Source organism: Octopus bimaculoides, chromosome 13 (genome assembly GCF_001194135.2).
Source record: "Octopus bimaculoides isolate UCB-OBI-ISO-001 chromosome 13, ASM119413v2, whole genome shotgun sequence".
Taxonomy (NCBI): domain Eukaryota; kingdom Metazoa; phylum Mollusca; class Cephalopoda; order Octopoda; family Octopodidae; genus Octopus; species Octopus bimaculoides.
The window spans coordinates 15,579,455-15,587,516 of record NC_068993.1 but is presented as its reverse complement, the minus strand read 5'-3'; positions in this window follow the sequence as shown (position 1 = coordinate 15,587,516).

Sequence of the window (8,062 nt, the reverse complement as noted above, 5' to 3'; positions counted from 1 at the left end):
ACTATTCCCACGAGCAGGATGCACATTCCGAACATTAGATCAATTTTTATTTTTTGTGAAATACATTCGGAACAACAGCTCGGAGAAAGCAGGATTACACAGATGATAGTATCCTGTGAAAATGAGGGATTATTGAAAAACAATTCAATAGAAGATCTGTGGCTAAAAGTGATGCATTGCAGATGGATAAAAGCGATAAGATGTTAAACGATATCGTTGTTAAAAGAAACACCAATCTAAAATGTTATCAGATAAAAGAAAGAATAGACTGAATAGACAAGAGTTCAGAAAATCAATGAAGGAAATTTATGTTTCCATTGAAGATTTAAATCTTTAAGTCAAAAGAGACAATAAAAACAACAAAGAATATCATATTCAATAATACAGGGACCTTGAATAAAAGTATATAAGTTATTACTTTACGTATAATTTTAATCAGTTTAATTAAACTCTTTTCATTCAGAATAGTCCCCCACTTACTGACGCTACATCTCACAATGCATTTATCAAGTTTTGAAACCCCTCTGGAATGCAATTTTGGGGCCATCGAGCAGCCCTCGTAATGATTATTAAAATTTTTTTTTTGTGATGTGTTCTATCACCTGACATGAGCGTCTTTTCAAAGAGGATTGCAAATCTCAGGACATAAGAAAACAACAATGCCTGCAGGCCCCGAATTCGAAGAGTAGGGCTATTGAAAGATCCGGGTCATCTTGTGCTTTGCCACTTTCTTCTCACTGTCTTTAACAACCTCCTCAGTACATCTGACAACGTGGAACAACTCTTGATAAACGGTGTCCTTCTTGTCAAAACGATTTTCCCCATCATATTCCTATTTGAGCAATTGGGACGTGTTGCTATTTGAACACTGCAGTGATAGTCCACCTGTGTATGGCACTTGTCTATTTGTTTCGACAGTTTCCAAAAAGAATTATTAGCAATATAATAAATAATCAAATAGTCTTCGACTGACGATGATTTAATTGTTTTTCTTTATCTCCCTGCAGACACGATACAAATGTTATAACACTTCCAAGCATTTTCAATTTTTCTCTTAAATCCTTGTGGCACAAATTCCCACAGAAGCCAACTTCCCCGGAAGCTTCACGGTCAGTTAGGTGTGGTCGCTAGTGTACTTTCACAATGTGATTCACATCTGTTATCGGGAAATGTTGTCCGGATTTGATACGTGTTCGGTGAATGTTCTACCTGAATCGAAACTCTGCTACCATTTATGTCATTGCGTATGGCTCGAACTCTTCACTCCATAGATTTGTTCCAATATTCGAAAAATGTTCGTAACCTGTGTTTCCAATATGAAACAGAATTTCACAAAAACAAGTTGATCCTCCAGATATTAAATTCTTCAATTTGCAGTAAACCGCCATGCAATTTGGCTATACTTTTACTCTAGCATATTGATAACTAACTGGCGTGAATAAATTGGTTATTATTAAAATAAAGGATCGGATATTAAGGGTTCAAGGTCGAATAAACGCATTGCAGTATTTCTTGCGGTTCGTTACTTCCTTAATTTAAATCCCACGAAGATCAACTTCGCCTTTCATTTCTCCGGGGTCGATACAATAAAGTAACACTTAAGCTCTAAGATCTATGTCATCGACTAAACCCTACCCTCGAAAATTTCTGGCTTTGTTGCTTAAATTACGAACCATTATTAGGCAATGGTTTAATAACAGCGTTATAGTCACAAACAGTTTGATGTAACTGGTCGGAACGGCATTTTAAGTGTACATAGTTGTATTAACATATTATTGTTTAGATTGAACTACTGGAAAATATATAAACAACATACAATCATTTTACAAATGATATTGTATACATTTCTCATACAGTGTAGTAATTAAAGATTATTATTGAACTTTCGAATCGTTGCCATTAAAAAAAAAAAACGAGCAATTTCAGATGGAATAGGATTTTAATATTTATATAAAATTAGAAAATTTTGACATTTAAATTAATATTTTTTTATGGAAATAATTGTTAAATTTTTTAATATTTTTAATTACGATATTAAACCTTTGGCAATTTAACCTATAAATATTTACTATTTGGAATCATTTGGAATAATTTGGAATGATAGTTAACCTTTTGTAATTTGAATAATAAACATTGTTTGTCAAAATGAAAGCTTATACGATTTTTCGCCGTATTTCTGATATCTTATTTCGTTAGTTGAAAAGTATGAAATAATTTGTGAAATAACACTCTTAGCGAAATATTCTTAGTGAAAGTTATACCGAATACTTATTTTGAATACGTTTTTAAGGAAGGTTTAATCGATTAAATTTATGATTCGGCTTTCGAAGGATGAAAAGCAAATTCAATCTTGGTATGCCGACAATAAGTAAAGGAAAGTAACGTTCGTATAAATATGGTTTCAAATTATGGCACAAGGCCAGAAGTTTTTGAGGGGAGGAGGGGGGCTGCACGATTACATCACCGCCAGTGTTCAACTGATACTAATTTTATCGACCTCAAAATGATGAAAGACAAAGTCGACATCGGTGAAATTTTCGGGTAAGCATTTTGTCCGGCGTGCTAAGGGTTCTGCCAGCTCACCCCTTAACTATGTGTATCATTCCAGACACAGTAACAATTCTAAGAATCTAATGTCATTCATCTGAAAAGAATACCAATTATTGAGTTCATGTTTATTTCAGAATAATATTCATTTCCGATTTTGGCACAAGGTCAGTAGTTTCAGAGAGGGCGCTAAGTCGGCTACATAGACCCCAGTACTCAACTCGTACTTATTTTATCGACCCCGAAAATATGGAAGGCAAAGTTAACCCCAGCGTCATTTGAACTCCGAACGGAAAGACAGACGAAATGCCGCTAAGTATTTCGTCTGGCATGCTAACGATTCTGCCAGTTCACCGCCTTATTTCAGAGTAATATTGAAAATAGGGATCACACAATTTTGGAGAGATTGCAGTATATTTTACCCCTTGACTCAAATGAGAGCAATACTTACAAGTGTTTTGGATGAACCTACTGATTTGGAGTTTTCCCTTTTAAGAGAGTCTGCTTTCATTTTGACTAAGTTTGTTTCCTATCTGACAAATACCACTACCAAATTAATCAACCTTAACGCCTTTGCGGGATTATATCCGAAATTTATTGAAGCGTATGACGGCTTATTACATTTTCTAGAGGTTCTAATCATCTCCTGGGTTATTGCTTTGACAATATATCAAAACAAAGACAGTCTTAAACGAACAGGATAATCTCAGATCTCTAAAGACCAATAATGTGTAGCAGTGCCTTGTTACACTTGAACACTTTGATAAAAGCTATAGTGCTACGTTTGATAATTAATACAGCCTTCAGTAACGGTTTGGCAATGAATTGAGCCTTAATACAGTAACTTGGTATGCTAGAAATAGCAGCCATATATCTCTCAACTACCACCTTCCACGTTTCTGAAGTGACACCTTGTAAATGACTTTATTACATAGGAAGTACTCTATGATGAAATGGCGGTGTTTTTGGAATTAGGATAAGTAACAACCACAAAATAACAACAAGTGGGTTGACACGAGATGGTACGAACTTACCCTGACTTGTACTTGACAGCTGGAGGCACGCTGGCGGAATCATTGAAGGGTAAAGGTCCCCTTCTGTCATGAATGACCGTGGGATTGCTCCTAGAAAATTCCCCTACGAGGAACAAGTCCGGGCATGGTTGTCTATGGGAGACCAGCAGTCGCCCATGCAAACCAGCCTCCCCACTCCACACCACCGATGCTATTCAAGGGAAAGGCAAAGGCCGATACACCTACGCTCCAGTGACGCCGCAACTCAGTTCTACAGCTGAGTGAACTGCAGCAACGTGAAATAAAGTGTCTTGCTTAAGAACACAAGACGGTAACATTAAAGCGTTGAAAAAGGATTTGCGGTATTTGTTTCGACATTTTGTATTCATAGTTCACCCTAAGGTGACCAATCATGTATTGGAGTTGATGTAATCGAATTACATCCTCACCTCAAAAGTACTGTCCTTGTGGTTAAATTAGAAACGAAACAGTTATTTCCCCTGAAATAAGGAGGTGAGCTGGAAGAATCGTCAGAGCCGCGGAAAAAATGCTTTGTTGAATTTGCACATGCTCTGTACTTTTTCAGTTCAAATCCCTCCGTGGTCCTTTGCAATTCATCATTCGGGGGAGAGATAAAATTAAGTAAAATCAAATACTGGGATCCAAACTTGCTGTCATCGTCGCTTAATTAGAAACCATCATTAGAACTAGGTTTAATGCAGATGAGCCACAGATATATCATCACAGATATTCAATCTGGGACCACGATTTATCAAGGACTACATTATTTAATATAGTCTACTTGTTTTAAAAAATCATACTTGATTTAAAAGCGATTTCGCTGCAAATTTTAAGAGGTCGAGCAACCAGGAATAGTCTCCTCTTAAGGTATATTATGGATGGACCATTCGTTTTATGTCATGGAATATAACACCATACACAAACACCTTACAAATTTTCCCTTCTGTATATTTTTTCTTTACTTTCAAATTTTGGCACAAAGCCAGCATTTATAGGGGAACATGTTAGTCGATTACATGGACCCACAGTGCATATATTTATTTCTTTATTGTCCACAGGGAGGCTAAACATAGAGGGGACATACAAGGACAGACAAAGGAATTGAGTCAATTACATCGACCCGAGTGTATAACTAGTACTTATTTAATCGACCCCGAAAAGATGAAAGGCAAAATCGACCTCGGCGGAATTTGAAATCCGAACGTAACGGCAGACGAAATACCACTAAGCATTTCGCCCAGCGTGCAAACGATTCTGCCAGCTCGCCGGTATATTATATCGACCCTGAAAAAATTAAAAGCAAAACGCAACTTCATCCAAATTTGAACTCAGAACATAAAACCGGATAATATGGCGCTAAACATTTGTCTCCGGCGTGCTAACGATTCTGCCTGCTTGTCACCTTCTTTCGCTTTCTCAGTAAGTAGTTAAACGATCACTAATTAACATGAGTTTAATGCAGGAATATAAAGATTTGTTGAAGGCACCTATCCATGATACAGTCACCCATTTTGTTACAGATTAAATAAAAAAAATACCTATAAAACATTACTGTTTTCCGGCTCTACTAATGAAAGTCTCATTAACTGTAATACAGTTGTGCTATAAAGCTATGATACATAAAATACATGTAGTAGTATATTCAAGTTTGTCCCATTTTCAGGTAGAGAGCAATATTCTTTCTGCTACATATATAAGATTCATAAACTGCATTCTACGTCCTAAATGAAATTTCTGCAATTTTAGAACATTCATTCCTGTAGTAAATATGAAACTGATTGTACACATGTCAGATATACTCTCATAGATTTCTGATTAAATTTACAGTACGAAATAAACAGTGAAAGCATAAAAAGTGAATGTTTTTCGATATAAACTGAAATACGTATTCTAATTGTAAGCTTTGAATAAGCATGCAAGGCCACAACTTTGCCAGTGTTTCAATGACCCCCTCCATAATGATTTTCTAATCATATTGAAATTAAAGTCTTGATATACATAATGGACCGACCCGGGTGGTAGAGATTTAGGAAATTGAATACCGATATTTAGTACGGCGTCCAATAGACTATGCCGTTATATTCACACTAATATAATTAATAGATAAAATTTTCTCTATATAAAAGAATATTATTTTCTTTGTAAATGTCTCTATAGACACTATATTTTCAAAGGAGAGATAAAAGGGCATCATGTCTTTCATCAGGCCGTTCTTATTGATATTAGTGTCATATGTAAAGTGAAAAATAGTCAACCTGGTTCATGTACTGATCTGTCTTGATTTTCAAGAACCATGTTGAATATTTATACTTATAGTTATGCGAAGAAACTGTAATCTCGCTTATAAACCAAGATCTCTTGATTTGTGAGAAATGCATAAATACTTTTATCTATGCACTTCGCCTTTTGTAATCGTATTTTATCGTCGTGGTTGCGGCTAGCTATGTCTGCCGACAGCTATTCGATAACGATCGAGATATTAAAATATACCCCCTTGTGGCATATCAAGGTCAAAAACTATGAAACCTGCGGGTCACACCAGGTTTTTGCAGAGAAATTTTCTTAAGGAGTAGGACTTCGAAATATGATATAAAAGTTGTTGGGTTTCATGCAAAATCAGTACCAATATATATTGAGCGAGGAAGAGAAAGGCGGAAAGCTTACAGAATCGATAGCACAACTGGAAAAATGATTAGCGGTATTTCGTCCCTCTTTACGGTCTGAGCACAATTCTGCCGAGGTCGACTTTGCCTTTCATCTTTTTGGGGCCGATAAAATAACCCCTTCCCACTAAAATTGCTGGCATTGTGCCAAAATTAGTGGCTTCGTGGTTTGATTTATCCGCTCGCAATCGGAAGGTCGTGGGTTCGATATCTAGTGGCGCGTTGTGTCTTTGAGCAAGATACTTAATTCACGTTTTGCCAGTTTTCTCATCTGGCATTTGTAATTCGAAAGGTCAGCCGTGCCACATTCTGTGTCACGTCGAAACTTCCTGTGGTGTACTCAACCACTTGCATGTTAATTTCATGAGTAGGCTTTTCTGATGATCGCATCAAATAGAATCCTTGTCGTCGTAACCATAGGAGAGCCGGTTTTATTTTTTTACAAAAAAAGAAAGGAGGAAAAAAGAATCTGATTTTATACAAGCGATGGAGGGATAAACACAATTGCAAAGACACACACACGTATGTATATTCATCGAGCTTCAGTACAGCTCCTCTCAATCACATTCACTCACAAGGAATGGTTGGTCCGGGGCTATAGTAGAAACCACTTGCTCAAATGGTTTCCAAGTGAGCTTCTTAACCACATAGACATAATAATAATAATTCAAAATTGCTGCCACAAGGTCAGGGGAGTCCATTACATCGAATCCAGTGTTCAACTGGTACCTATTTCATTGTCCACGAAAACATGAAAGGCAAAGTCGACCTCGGCAGAATTTGAACTCAGAACGTAGCGATGGGTGGAATATCGTTAATTATTTCGTTCACCGTGTCAACGATTCCGCCAGCTCGCCGCCTTAATAATAATCATGATGATAATAATAATATTAATAATAATAGTGGTTTCAAATTTTTTTCCACAAGGGCAGCCGTTTTCGGGTAGGGGGATGAATCGATTACATCGACCCCGGTGTTCCACTGGTACTTAATTTATCGATGCCAAAAGGATGAAAAGCAAAGTCAACATGTGTGGAATTAGAACTCAGAACGTAGCGACGGGTGAAATACCGCTAAGCATTTTATCCAGGGTATCAACGATTCTGCCAGCTCGCCAATTAATAAAAATAAAAATAAAAATAATAAGGATAAAGATAGTAGTAGTAGTAGTACTAATGGAGGTGGTTATGCTTGGAAGGGTGTGGTGGTATCATTAATAACATGACCAGCACTAAAATTTGACCCGTCTATCACTATTTACATAACCTGACTAATTTGTGCTGATACATATCAATAATGTCACGTACACACACACACACACACACACACACACACACACACACACACACACACACATTCACTCACTCACTCACTCACTCACTCACTCTCTCTCTCTATCACACACACACATATACTCAAACTCACATATATACATATTTACATACCCCCACATTGATAGTTATCGAAGCTCGTTGTTTGGATAAAATCAGATGTCTATATATATATTCTATTTGGTAGAAATAGCCAATTTCTCAGACTCATTGTCGAACGGAATGAAAATTGCATTTCCCAAAAGTATCGGTGACATTATACAGGAAAAAGAGCAGAAATCGGGAAACAAAAATTTGATTATTGATTCAATGTCACTAAATGAGAGAGCAAAACCATTGGTTCAGAACTAACTCTCTTCTTGCTTGTCTTGTAAACGAATTTAAGGTCAAAGGTATTCCATACTTTTCTATACACGTATACATAGATACATACGTACATCTCTCTCTCTCTCTCTCTCTCTCTCTCTCTCTCTCTCTCTCTCTCTCT